The sequence below is a fragment of the Sebastes umbrosus genome, chromosome 5, assembly GCF_015220745.1.
Source record: "Sebastes umbrosus isolate fSebUmb1 chromosome 5, fSebUmb1.pri, whole genome shotgun sequence".
Classification (NCBI taxonomy): Eukaryota; Metazoa; Chordata; class Actinopteri; order Perciformes; family Sebastidae; genus Sebastes; species Sebastes umbrosus.
Genome location: NC_051273.1, coordinates 13,872,886 through 13,888,237, shown reverse-complemented (window position 1 = coordinate 13,888,237; position 15,352 = coordinate 13,872,886). Strand labels below are relative to the sequence as shown.

At 43.1% G+C, this 15,352-nt stretch overlaps 1 long non-coding RNA gene across 1 annotated transcript; it reads right to left on the bottom strand.

Moving 5' to 3' along the window:
- Window positions 1-1,071: 1,071 nt before the first annotated feature.
- LOC119487892 lies at window positions 1,072-14,931 on the bottom strand. The gene is made up of 3 exons (XR_005206804.1): window positions 14,758-14,931; window positions 11,569-11,576; window positions 1,072-1,081 (listed from the first exon to the last, which is right to left on the bottom strand). It is a non-coding gene; the product is annotated as an uncharacterized LOC119487892 (long non-coding RNA).
- Window positions 14,932-15,352: the final 421 nt, after the last annotated feature.

The following is a 15,352-nucleotide window of genomic DNA, read 5'->3' as shown; positions in this document are numbered from 1 at the left end:
GCCCGGGTGCTGAGACCCCCGTCAAGAGGCTCGGTGTGGCCACCCATCAAACACCCTTGAGCCCCAGCATTGGAGGCTAGCAGACAGTCCAGCCCACGCCCACTTCCACCCCTATCAGTCTTATGTCTGGGTTGGGCCTTGCCGGGTCTGCTCTTCTGTCCTCTGCTCTGCTCCGGTGGATCTGACAGCTGTTACCGGGGGAAGGTTATTCACTCAGCGCATCTCTTCATACACACACAATGACCCCATAGCCCCCGCCTGTCTCGCCAACCGGCTCTTACGCTCAGCGACCAACAGACAAGGTGGAGAAAACGAGCTGACAGTGTCACTCGTCCGCCACTTGCATTTCACGCTACATACGCGACCGGAGACGGCTCTTTTTCGCCCCTCTAATAACCGAACTGACTGAAATACACTGTTTGTATTTCTTTTTTTCTCTTTTACACATAGAAGGCGAGATGGCAGAAAAATAGGTCAAATAGCACGCAGATGTGGTTCAACTGAAAATGGCTGCTGTGGAGGGCGTGTTTGTCAGAACGGAGGGCTGCAATAGCACTGAGCAGAGACGGGTGGCGCTCTTACTGTACTTACAATACAGCCCATCATCACATAGTAATGAGCAGCTGCCTTCTGGTTTGTGAAAATAAGGTGCTTTATTCCTGAATTAAGACATTAATAATAATGTTCTTAAAATCAATGCACAGCACACATACCAAGCAGAACACTTGTGGAGATGCATTAAACATAATAAAGAGAACATATTTCTATAAATTTCCAGGCTTTGCAGCTTAGTATTTGTATTTCTTTATTTCTATTTTTTTCCGGTGAGTGCCATCCTTTGTTTCTGACCAAACCTCCTTCTGGGGGGATGTTTGCTTAACTTAGATCTCTCTGTTAAAATCACAAACCCTTTGCTAATTCACAGTGATAAGACAAACCAGCCTGCTGCCATTATAAAGATAAAAACAGGCAGGGTCAGTTGTCTGTTTCCCTCTTCCTGATATTTCTATTTGGCTTTATCAGTCCCGCTGCAGAATTAATGCTACTAATTCAGATATTCTGTTATTTTCTATTCATATTCCTAGCCTTGGATGGCTCTTGGCATGGGCCACCATAGCCTTCATTATCTTTAATGCATTTTATCCCGGCTCACTGGAATTGTTTCACGTGCAGTGCACACTCGCAATGATCTCTCCTTTGTGGAGTCCTTTAGTGCCTGGTATTGAGTTTCTTGTTATTTACAGATAAGAGAGGAGATGTATTTATGGTATGGCATTGTAGTTGATCTTTCCGTGCTGTGCTGATGTGGTGTACAGTTTGCTAATTGGAAAATAATGAGGGTAATAATGGCTAACCACTCATTAAAATTCATCTGTTGAGCCTGTTTTGTTTTTTTCAGCTTAGTTTTGAGGGTGAATGAAATGACGTGGAGAAAGAAGGTATTAGAATATTATCTCATTATGTAGGGACACTTCATTATATGAAGAAAGCCACGCGACCTGAATATCCATATACTTAATGAGCATGTAATAATTCCCACATTGTGGCTTTACCATGCCGGCTAAAAACACATTTACACATACAGTTTGCTGTACCAGGAACATAAGGCATTACTGATAGTATGCTGCTTCTACACATTTAATGTATTCTAATGAAAAGGGCTGCTATGTATGACCCGAGGATCTACATACATAATGAACATGTAATCATGCTTTTGACAGACCTACTTTGTGTCTATACAATGCAAACTACATATAAAATAGTAAAAAGCTGTTTACTGCATCACATGCACACACACATGCTTAATGTTCTATTGAAAATAAATATTGCATACATGTTATGGGAGTAATGCCTATTCTCCGCTTGCACTTTTCTCTCACTCACAGAAACCAATGAATACAACAGTATAAATACATGCATGAACGCTATTTCTATTGAACACATCCATGTACGTCTGGAGCAGCAAACACAAATGTGTTTAGATAGAACAATGACTAACATTCACAGCCATCATCGTCACTACCATCACCATCATTTTTACCATCAGCAGTGTTGCCATCCAAACTGCTTTTTCTTCGAGGAGCATCATTACCACATTCAGTTTCTTCAGCTCAGTCAGCTGAGCAGGCAAACACACACACATACACACAGTAAATAGCCAGTACATAATGCATGTACACACACATCCATGCAGCCATAAAAAACACACATAGCCTTCTACTCTCTCAAGTGGCAGGGCCATTGCTCTCGCTGCCTCCATCCCTGACGGCAAAGCTGTACTGTCAGTTTACCTTGCCCCAGGACATCCATGGGACAGCCTATCAGCCTTCTCCCCACTGCCAAAGACATGTAGTCCTGTTTATCACCTAATTGACTCTCAGAGGAAGGCTAAGATTGACAGTGTCGCTCCCACATCACTTAAAGTCCTTTTTAGCCAAGCAACCACTGCACGCCGTCACCTGTTAATAATACATTGCAGGCAGCCTTACTTTACTGATAAGCACCGCTTCACCTCGCACCTTAGTCAAATACAGCCGAGAGGAAAGTCATTAGAAGCCAATCACGTCTTCTCATTTGAGGAGACGACTTTTCTCGGTCACTTTTTCCTCCAGTTCTGTCTCACATCTCCGATCAGAAGACTCCGGAGCGATTGAGTCTCGGAGAGGCTAGAGGGAGCAACACGTCCTGACAAACCAAAACAAGCCTGGGGTTTCACTTGTTTCGTATTCCCCCCGGTCGTGATCAAATGAAGCAGCGCTCATTTTGTCCAGCGTGGCAAGACAATTACGGCGGGCCGCTGCTGCCAACAGCTGACAGAAGTGTTGAGATAACATATATTGTACAGCGTATTTATTATGCGCTGACGGACGGGAAGACAGACTGGAGTTGTTATTACAACTCTAAACAGAAACGACGGGATTGATTGAGACTAATTGACAGCATGAGAAAGTAGTGGCGGAAAATACGAAAAAAATCAGGGCAATGTGTTTAATTCCTCCTCCCCTGCCACTTACTTGTCATCACCTGACAGCGAGCAACTTTCCTTTTTTTGGCGATACACGCTGTGCATTTGACACCTCTCCGAAAGCCCAGCCTGCCTCTCGTGATGGCGGAGGATGGGGTAAAAGGGCATCGGGTGGGAGTGCGAGCCAAGATGGCCCTTGTCCTCATCTGTCGGAGATTATTTCGTGGGTCGCGACTGGCGTGCTGGCGGTTTGTCACGCGCCACTTGCTGTGATGTCACCGAGGCCACCCTGGCAGAACTTTGGCCAGCTGGGTGCCGTCATCGAGCCTCATCGCGTCTCAACTAAGCAGTCCGTGACTTTTTAAAAACCCTGCGGGGGGAGAGATATTAATAGAGCTGCATGGTTACATGATCAGCAAAGATATTGGAAAATAGTTGCATTAGAGGGTCTGCTCTGTAACAGGTAAACAAATTACTCCTGGCGGTCAGGATGAGACGGAAAGAGGGAGAGTTGGCGCTTAATCAAGGTTTTAATGAATAAGTACGCTCCACACACGCACAAGAGTGAATCACCTCCCTTTTATCACTTGTTTGATATTCCTGTACTCTTTGTCTCGGCTCCCAAGGGCCTCGGGTTGTCTTCCAAGTGTGCAACAAGCCCGCTGCTGCCCTGTTGTAATTCATTCAGTATCACTACAAGCAAATCAAAGCCTCTTTCTCTTCCCTATGATACTTGTGTTTTGTCAGTGCCTTACCAAAAAAAACTGTGTTTTTCATCCTGAAATTATTGTCGGGGCTGAGACTCTTTGTAGGTGCTGCTCTCACATGTCTGGAGCCTGGTGCATGTATAACTCAGATCTTCAGCATGCGTCCTCGTAATAGGAGAGATCTGCTGCAAAAGAGAACTATCAAGACCTGGAGACACGACTGTCGGGGTGCCAAGAAAGCTTTATTAATTCTCTTAGCCAGCTTGCTTGAGCTGTGCATCACTTCAAACATGCACAGAGACAGAGGACTCACCTGGGGAGAAGAAAGGTTGTCTGCAGCTGAGAGGATCTGATTTCCACCCTCTTGTATCCATCTCCTTAAGCCATCACTTATTGAGGAAATCCTCCTCACTGCCCAAAGTACCTCAGCTCATTATGCGCTAATGATCTGTCTGCTTTTTCAAAATGTCCACTTTGATTACACAAGTACAGACACAAACTTCTTTGCACAGAACACAGCTGAAGTACATAAGAATTAGTTTTCACTTGTGGTCAAAGAGCTAGTTCCTCAGCGGGCAGGAGAGCAGGAATAAAGCCAAAGAACATTTTAACAAGACCTTCAAAAGAGCCGTAAGAAGTAAAATATGTAAAGGTAACCTGCTGCGTCACACACACACACAGACACACACTCACAGCTGAAGATATTATCCTGACCTAGTGCAATTTCTTCCCTTATCTTCTGATGTTCTTCCCTCTACTCCAGTAAGTTGTTACAATGGCGCACTGAAAGTTTCCTTGTGACACTTAAGTGTGTGGGTTTCTGTGTGTGTGTGTCGTTGGAGGTGTGAGTGTCCGTTGGAAAGGGAGGGGGGGTAATCTCATTCTCCTTTTCAATCTGGTAATTAACTTGACAGCATGACAAATGGACACGATCAGCTGTCTGCCTCCATAAGACACAAATATGCCGTATTACACGCTTCTATGTGGGATTCCACTCGGCAAAAAAAATACATTAGAGAATAGCCACTCAAATGAAATCAGGCTGTCTTATATTTAGAGTTGCATTTGTGTTTGAAAGAGCCATAGAAAAGAAGAGATGGTTCAAATGTGTACAAACACTAGGGCTGGGACGATACACCCATCTCGATAATATCATGATACTTGGGTGCCGATTCAATATGTATTGTGACTTTTAAGTAATGCGATTCGATATTATGATTTATTGCGATTAGAAAGAAAAAAAAAGTTACATTTTTTAACATTAGACCATGGGAAAAATTTAAATTATACACTTTTGGGGACTTTTCCTTTGTAAAATATCTAAATTAATGCAGGAAATTTTTTTGATTTTCAGCATGTAGTATGTAGTCAGAGATGCCCTGAAATCAAATATATCAGGCATTTTAAAATGTTTTCCTGCAACCCAAAAATCAAAGAATAAAGACATTTCCCTCACAAATTAGTGGTATTTTTTATTTAATTTATAAGGGACATGTAATGTTTTATACTTCTGATGAATATATTCCAATCAATCTTATTTCCATATATGTATTTTGTATATACAGTTCCCTTTGTTAACACCTTATTTTGAAAACCGGACGTAGTCACGTGTATATTTCCGCTAACTACATAGTTCAACTATGTTCCGCTAACAATAGCTCTGAGCTCTGTATACATCCATGGTCAGCTTGATCGCGGCCGTTTGAATGCATTTAACATAAATGTCAATATATGGGTGCTCTACAGTTGTAACGTCGGCCAATATGACCACAGAGATGCAAGAGGCAGCTGGCTTGACCGCACGTTACCGTAATACGATAACGTTTCCTGTCCATGACAGAGTTAACATGCAGCATTAGCCGTGATGTCTAGCTCTGCTTTTCCTGATAATGTGTGAAACCCAAAGTATTTCCATACTTTACTGTATGTGTAGTGTCAATCACTTTGGGTTTAATATGTGAGGGTTCAAGTCTTTTCCACGTGGACCCTCCACTGTTTTCTACTTTCTCATTTTGGCCAGCTGCGGCCAGCTACCACAATAAAAGCGGTAACTTCCTTCTACCTCCACATAGACTCACTCAGATTAAGCAAATATATTGATTCTGGCATTAAAAAAAATTATTTCAAAAACATTAAAAAAAATTGCGATACATAGGTGAATCAATTTTTTATCCCACCCCTAACAAGCACATGCACAAACATGAAGTGGACTCACACTGAGGCAGATGTTCCTGTTTATTTGATAGCAGTCCTCTCTTTTACTTCTACACTTTGGCTCTCCCACAGTCTGCCCCCCTGTTAGGCCTAATGGCACAGAGGAGTCGACTTGTCTAAGTAGAGCCTACTGTATATCACTGCACTGTCTCTCCCCATATCTGTCCCTCCCTCCCCTCTGCTCTCCCTCCACCCCTACCGCCATTAATCTATCCCTCCATCCCTCTATCTTGAATACCTGATTTGGCTGAGAGCTTTGCACTTCCCTACAGCCGCTGCCTGTTCCTGAGACTTAGTGCGTGGTGGTTTGCAGTGCACCAACTTAAAAACACATACCGCATTATTGGAGACTTATCCAATTATAGACACACACACATAGTATACACAAGAAGCAGCTCTAAAAGCATGGACTGACCCTGTGGTGGCTTTCTGTCTAATAGCAAATATGGTGCGTCTCATTTATATCCCATTTCAGGGCCCTGTAGCGTACTGAAGGTCCCTGTAGTAGCTGTGTCACCTGTATGGGGTGTCACCATAAAGTAGACATGAAAACTCCAGGTAGCCAATTTAATTTGTGCAGCTCTACATTAAAATAATACTGCATCATAGCATCCAGAGACGGCATCTCCTGATAATGGAATGCATCAGATATCATCTTGAAAGGATATTTTTTTTGAGAGCATTAGAACAAAATAAATACACAAAATAATCCCTTCCTGGCAATGCAACCAGGCGTGCTCCGGTTACTGATATTTACACAGTACAGAATAATAACAATGCTAATGTCAATAGAAACACAATAATGTCCCAATCTGATTACGGAGCCCGTGTGTGTATGGCGAGTAGAAAATTAAATTTGAAATTTGAGAACTTGCCTCTGTGTGTAATGTATTACGGTGGGGGTTGGGTGGTGGTGGAGGTGGAGGTGGAGGTGGTGGTGGGGGTGGAATTTAATAAACCCGCCAAAAAATTTTAAAATGCATATTGGCCCGAGATAAGGTGGAGACTGTCCTTTTTTCTAAAGTAATTATGAGATTTTATTCATTTCTGTCATTAGTCAAACTGACAGCCGGTCCCTGCAGGCTGGCCTCGTCCCACTCTCCTCTCCTGCTCACCTATCTGGGAAGGAATCCCATAATGAATGTTTACAACACACAGGTAACAGAGTAAATATTGGACTCATCAATTATGGAGGGTGAGGGAACTGGCAATCAAATCCCATGATTATTGTTACCGTCGGTGGCTGGTGGTCACATGTGACGCACGGCGCAAGAACAGACACTCACATAAACACATGCACAGACACACTGAGACAGATAATAAGACACAAAAACACACACACACACACACACACACGCGCGCGCCCTCTCACCTTGTCATTTTGTGGAGCTGTCTCAGCCACACCAGATAGGGCAGAAAGGGAGCTTGTTAACATTGTGTTGGGGGAAAACGGAGCGAACGGGAGAGAGATAATGGCAGAGAGAAAACAAGGGAAAATGGAGAGAAAAGACATTTAAATGATACCGTTATCATCAAGGGCAGTTGCTCTCAAAGCAAAGGTTGGTAGAAATTTATATGGTTTACATTTCCAAAAAGAGGTATAAATATTTATTACCTCCACTGTGCCTGGGTGAGCAATGATTACTTTCAAAATAAATGACAAACAAGGGGGCTTTGGTTCCTTTGTCGATGGCGGCGCGGTCCTTTGCTGTAAAACTTAGTTAATCAACGAGCTGGAGAAAAATAGCTTGTGTTGCTATTGTTACTGACTCAGTAAGTGTGTGTGTTTTCTTTTGCCTTATAATAGTCTGGAGACTTCATTTGTGTGGCGCTCAAAAGAACTGCATGTCTAGGCATGGCGACTTGGACTCCCTCTCTCTAACTTTGTGCTGATGTCTGCGCCTATCGTGTTTTGACAGCACCTCTCTCCCGCTATTCCACATTTTGGACAGCAGGACCCACGGCTCAGAGACGGTAAACTGACACCATATCCCAATTTCCCCAAAAAACTCCCCTCATTACAGCAAAAGGATTGCTGATGGGGCTTTGAAAGCAGCCGTTGGTTCAGACAAGGTGGGGATAGTCGTACCGGCGCTCCCCCTGTCCCCATGGCTTTTTCGCTTGGTCAATTAAAATGTTCCAGCGTGAGCAAGACCTGCAGGTGCTTACAGACACTGATAGCAATCGCTATTTGTACTTTTTTTGTTTATTTTTTATTTTTTTGCTCCCTAAACACAATGAATATGTCTTCCAGATTTCATTTTGCAGGCTAAGTGTCCCCTAGCATCTGTTTTGGCCTCTGAAGAAAGCTGAAGGGAGTTGGGAGCGGAGCAGGTGCCGGCAGTATGTACACCTTATCACTATGTTCCTCCACTGTTTGAGCCTTGATCAGACTGCTGCTACTCTACTCGACACACAGCTGAATACAAGAGGGGGGTCATTAACATGTAATTACACACAACCAAGTATTCACACACACACACACACACACACACACACACACACACACACACACACATACACACACACATACACACACACAAAAAACTACAGCACTGGCATCACTGCAGCATACACTCAAACTCCCCCTCCCAGAGGGACCAATCTATGTTTTTATGTTGAACACCTGTTACCTGCCGTGCATGTATTGCATAGTCTTAGTGGCGCGCGCAAACCGGGCAGAGGAGCAAAATTACACCATCGCTTCAGGTTAATGCAACCTAAAATACCACGGACCACAAGATAGTCATCCAAGTTTTTGAAAAAAAAAAAAAAAAAGTTGGTCTGTTATGGACAAATTTGTGAATTAACTGGAGGCACACTGTGGATGGCCATAATGACTCCATATTAGAATAGTGGTACAGCTGTGCCTCAGCCATTGAGTTTGCTAAGCTGCCAAGGGCTGGGAACACACACTCTCACACACACTCACACACACGCATGCATAGCAAGCTAATAAATTGCCCTGACACACCCTTTGGCAGCAGCACACAACCTACCACAACCACATCCCCCTCGCCCACAACCAGTCTAACTCCTAATTTAGCTGGGTTTAAAAGTGAGATGTAGACTCCCCCCATGCAGACTCCATTTCCAAGGCGGGAAGCAAGGAGCTGGGAAGAGAAGGACGATTGTCATATAGAACGTTTGGAGGATCTGGAAGTTGGATTAAACTCTTTGCACTTTTGGAAAGCTCATTTGGCCTAAAACTAGTGGGAGAGGCTCAGAAAGCGGCTGCAGGATGTCATATATAAAGGCCGTGCACACAGGCCAGACTGTGTGGAGTAAAATCAACGCAGTAGAGAGCACATATACATCTGCTTTGTACCTTGGTTAACCTGCCATAATGTGAGCCACGTTGACTTTTATATATTTGGCTTTCTTCAGTTTGACAACTCTGCAAAATGGAAAAAAATTAATAGCACTGCACCGCGTATAAACATTAAGGGAATTTGGCAGTCTTTCAAGAAGTTGACTTGCAAGTAGCCAGATGGCTGGCTGTTGTTTATCAAATTCAGAGCTGCAGTGGTGTTAAGCAGTTGCCCCTCCCTTATTACCAGCACTGACATACCCTTGAGCCAGGCACTCAATGGCCGGCAGATCATTTTGTAATCGTACAGGGCAGTGTCAAGGTGTGTAAAGGGATCGGCAGGCTTAAACTAATTAATTCAGCTCCCTGTAGCTCACCTGGAAGAGCGGGTGTCCCATGTACTAAGGCTGAGTTCTTACCGCAGCGGCCCGGGTGCGAATTTGATACGCAACCCTTTGCTGCGTGTCATTCCCTCTCTCTCTCTCCCCCTTTCTTGTCTTCAGCTGCACTATCAAATAAAGACAAAAAAGCCTAAAATAATCTTAAAAAAAACAAAAAAACATGGGCCATGTCATGCGACCACACGTGGCTGCGTGACATACATTTCATCATCTGCTCAAATCCATGTATGTATGTATAGACAGGTTTGTTGAATACAAACATTACTGGGTACGTGCGCATTTAAATCAAGGTAGATTTCACATTGTTTGTACATTCTACGTATTAGTATGAGATTTGTTTATTATTATCACCTATTATGAAATGGGTAACTTAGATCAGACATAATTGTGATTTGACTTGGCGGACCAGAGCCTGTTTGGTTGACACTCGATTCCTCAACAGGTATAATGTTAATATAAAACTGGAGACAGCTACAGTGTTGATGCAATGTATCTTACAAATCGGGATTAGAGCGCACACTTTTGGACAGATTCTCCTCACAGGCATTCATAGAGTTGCACTTGTTGCTCACACAAAAAGTGATGAAAGTAGCTATGTGAAGAATGAAAAAAGAGAGCCCGAGAGAGAAGTGTGTGTGTTTTTTTGTTTCAGAAAATAAGTAGTCGGACGCCACCCACCCACCCGTTGTCAAAGGGGATTTCATTTGTTAATGCTACAAGCACTTTGTTTTAAGCATACTCAGGCCTTCACCGTGTCAGTGTGGAGCAGAGTGTTGCTGAGAATAAATGAGAAAAAAAACGTGTGACTCAGGAAAGCCATCTATCCACAAGTAATACAAGCAGAGGTCTGCTTGACTGACAAGTGTAAGGTTAACACACTGGTATCAGGGGAGTGACAGAGAAACTGAGGCCCTGTCCCCTGTTCAGACCTTTAAGCATTAACATGCGCCTTGAGTGATCCGTTCACAAGTACGTCACTTCACACCTGCTATTAAAATGCGTCTCCACATGCGTCTTGAGTGACCACTTGTGATCGTCTCTCACTTCCCCGCTCTATATGCAAATAAACATGTAGTAAATTAGGCCTGTACGATATGAGGAAAATCTGCAATGTGCGATGACGATGACAATATGACTTGCAATAAATAAACAAATGTGTGCATATTAGCATTACAGTTCCTTACTCAGCCTGGTTGTCTTTAAATTCAGAACCGGATTAGATTGAACATTTTTAAATATAACCAGTCTAAATTTCTAGATCAGTAATAGTAGCCCAATGTTTACCCCAGCAAAGTCACTATATAAACTCATTAATATCTCACTGGGAACAAACTAAAATGTCAATAAAATAAATCATATCCCTGATTGCAGTTTAGAAAGAATGAAAAACACAGACATCAGTCAATATCAGTCATTCATCCTGTCCTCCTCCCTCTGGTGATGTGATTCACTACGACTGGTAGAGGGAGGATGAGCTGCTTTGTCTCATCCAGCAGATAAGTTTACAAGAATTTGTAAAATGTTAAGATAGGTGCCGAACTAAGCTAAACAGTTACTACGACAGCTTTTGTTTTGTTTCTGCTGGATACTGGCTGAGCTCTCTCTTCCTTCCCTGGAGTCAGCAAGCACAAGCAGGTAGCCTACAGGAACAGCGGCATTCTGCCAAATTGTGTACATTTTTGCCATAGGCTACTAACTTAAAGCATTACTGCCAGCACAACACCTCCACTAATTAAATCCATGCTCTCTTCTCATTATTAACTTTTAATTAAATCGGATCGATATCCTTCTATAAATATAATGTTATTTTCTAACGGCGGTCCCCTGGGGACTTCCGTGCCGCCGTGTGGCGCACAAAGCGTCAGAGCCGTGGATGAGAGCAGGCGGGCGGGCAGGTGTCAGATCTGTGCAGAGCACCGGAACAAAAACACTAACACATCACCGACAGTATCATAATAACATCCAAAACACAAGATTTACTCTCAGTGGTTTCTGTGACATGAGAAATACAGCAGCAGCAGGCAGCAATGCAATTCCTGAGCCTAGTCTGATAAAGTCTGTTAATATATAGCCTATAGATAAGATATATTTTAATTAGGGCTGTCAAAGTTAATAACGCATTAATGCAACTTGCGATTTATAGGTTGTATCAGGCTCGATTTTAAAGTTAGAGAGAAGATACTGGTATCTTATGAAACTAAACCTAAGGAATCCATTGGTACCAACCATGTCACACTAGCTTGTCAGGAAGGCTAAATAACGCTACAAAGTTACGCTAAATTTTGGCGAGGAAAAACTGTCATGGCCATTTCAAAGGGGTCCCTTGACCTGAAAATGGGTTCTGTGGGTACCCACGAGTTCCCCCTTAACAGACATGCCCACTTTATGATAATCACATGCAGTTTGGGGCAAGTCATAGTCAAGTCAGCACACTGACACACTGACAGCTATTATTGCCTGTTGGGCTTCAGATTTGATTTATTTATGCTAAATGCAGTACCTGTGAGGGTTTCTGGACAATATTTGTCATTGTTTTGTGTTGTTAATTGATTTCTAATAATAAATATATACATACATTTGCATAAAGCAAGCATATTTGCCCACTCCCATGTTGATACGAGCAATAAATACTTGACAAATGTCCCTTTAAGGTACATTTTGAACAGATAAAAAATGTGCGATTTATAGCGATTAACTATGGACAATCATGCGATTAATTGCGATTAAATATTTGAATCGATTGACAGCCCTAATTTTAAAATGTTGCTTTAGCCTATAAAGAAAACTGATACAGTTGTACCCACAGGGATACAGTAGTGCACAGAAGCTATGCGTTACTATACATAGAGCGCCTGGCGTTAACTCGCAGAGAGCGCTTGTCTGCCTGTCAAGCGCAGTGAGACCCTGCGGATCCAAAGGGGGACAACATGAGTAGGTGGTGCTTAATGTGGCCCAGGACACATTCACCTACGCAGTGCTAAAAGAATGTGTCTATATGCAGCTCAGACCACCTCTGAATGTGGTCTAAGCGATTGGATCTCAATGTGTCCTCAGTGCTGAATACTTAGTTCAATAGGTAAAGTCAAGGCATGTGTGTGGAAATGGCAAGTGGAACTTTTGAGACCCAAAAGTCACATAATCACCAGTCTGCAGTACTACACAAACAGCGTTTACATCTGTTGACACTGGCTCTACATCTGTGACGTCACATGGCATCGTTAGAGCGGAGCGGGGCAGCGCAGTGAGAGGTATTAACCCCTGGGGATGTAAAACTCAAGTGAAACTGGTGAGGCGTGAGGCTGCCCTGAACGAAGTCTGCTTGAATTGAGATTCATATCTTATTTTTCTCAGGCTCTCCGTCTCTCCTTCTCTCTCTCTCTCACCCACGTACACTCACACATACACTCACTGCACTCCTCTGTTTAGTATGGCAAGGTAGGGTGACTGTGCTCAGGGGGACATTTTAACTAAATTGTAAATGGCCCGGGTGCAGCTGTTCCAGTCTGAAAGAGTTAGCAAGAAAGGAGGTCATTGAATCACCCCTCATTCTTCAGCATTGGCAGTCTCTTTAAGGCAGTATGGAAGACGTCCATCCTCCCGAGACTTCAGTTTTGACAGACTCATTAGAAAGCACACACACCACTTGTCTATATGTTACCATTTATATCCCTTCACCTCAGCGCTGGCCAGGGTGTCAATAAGAACTTACCAGAGTCATGTCAAATGTCAAGTGATAGAGCTAGATTGAAGGGTTATTTGAAGGCTAACTGTGGCTTGAAAAATGGAATTATAAAGCATGAAGAGACTTATACACGCAGACACACATTTTGTACCCTTTCTCAATTTATTTGAAGCGACAGCTGGGTAACTAACACCACCAGGAGCGTGGAGACCACGATGAGATCCAGACCTCATGGGCACCATCATGTCTAATAAGTTTATCATTAATTGTAGCCTTTGGGGACGTTTGTTCTTGAATTAATTAGTCTTTAACAACTCAGGGCTCAGCAAATGTGAGGAAACACAACTCACTTAGCAAGGCACAGTGGCCTGTCTCTTATTTTATGTTGTTTCTTTACTTTACATCACTCTGCAGACATCACTGTCTGGTTCACCCTCATCAATCTGTCCAATGGCTTGCCTTTCTCAAAACGTCCCCAGTGAACACAGCAGCATGGCAGGCAATGTTATCTGACAACGTAACAAAGTAGCCTTCGATTACATGTGAATTGTTCCATCTTTCGAAAATGTCAGCCTACAGAAAAAAATGGAAGGAGGGGCCAGTCACTATGGTCCTGTAAGTCAAATATTTAGCTTTTCCTGTGGAGGAAACCTTGTTTTTCTTTTTTTTTAATGACTGTATCATAATAACACAAGGAGGAAGCAACCAACCACACACTAACACAGAAACAAACTTAAAGATTGAGAAGAAACATAGCGAGGAGCACCAACGAGGACCAGCCTCATGCCAGCATCAAAGAGCACTGCGGTATAGAGCCTAAAGCTGGATCAAGTCCATACCCAGGAGAAACAGACATTGGAGCAATGTTCAGGATAGGATGGTTATGTGTACTATAGTTCAGTGTACAGAAAATAACACTAACAATGCTGGGGTTTATTTATTATTATTCTGTGAGGGGCTTTGGATAAAAGATAAACATCAAAACACCAGATCCTTTTTCTTTTAGATGTTTTATTACAGAAAGTGTATGAAGCCCATGACCAAAGCAGTCATACATTCTGTCATCTTGTTACTAATGGATGGAATAATAGTGAAAATAAATGATTCCCCTTTTTGTTAGGGTTCCCCTGGAATCCCCTCAAGGACCCCTGGGGGTCACCGGATCCCACTTTGGGAACCACTGGACTAGTCGATTAAACGTTGCTGACATCGCTAGTCGGCTCCAGAAATACTTTTTGCTTAAACTTATAATTATTTTTCTTAATGTACACATTTAAATAACATATTTATATTAGGGCTGACCCGAATGCTTCGAAGCTTCAATCGTTGCCATGGTATTTGACCCGCAAATCAATATTCAAATGCTTAGTTTTTTATTTATTTATTTGTTTTTATATATAAATATGTAATAATAATGTACAAAAACCAAAATAGCCCATGAAATAAAGAATAATCCAACAACATTATTCATGTTTAACATATTAGTTATTCTCATATGGATATCGCTGTTTTGTGTGTGTCGAGGTGCATGTGTGTACAGTAGTGAGGCAGTGGCACTGAAACCGAGGAGATGGAGACAGACAGACAGGAGAACATGTCAGCCTGCTGCGCTGCACCCCGAAGCTTCGAAGCTTCGAAGCCCAAAACATGGTATTCGGGAAAGCCCTAATCGATATGCTGTCTCAGTTCTTACTGCAGAGAGCCGGTGCTCCTTCTGCAGCAGTGACGGCTCTCTGCAGCAACAGCTTCACTCTGATCTGAACTCATCAGCCGCTCCTGACCTACTTCCACCCCGTCGCGTTTACCTGACCCCCGCCTGCCACCACCTCCTCTTTCTGAAACTGCAGCTGGGTTCAGAAGTCAGTCTGATTTTCACATGAATTGGTCAGCAGCCCATTGAAACTAGCTTACTAACTAGCTAGCCAGCTACCACGTATGCTACGGACTAAAGCAAGCAACCCAGCGTGCTACAAGGCTTATTGAAAGAGGCTGGGACGGGGGTCTTGAACATGCGCAGTGTAACTGGAGCTGTGGTCGTGCACTGTTATTGGCTCATATCTGGTGAGTGCAGAC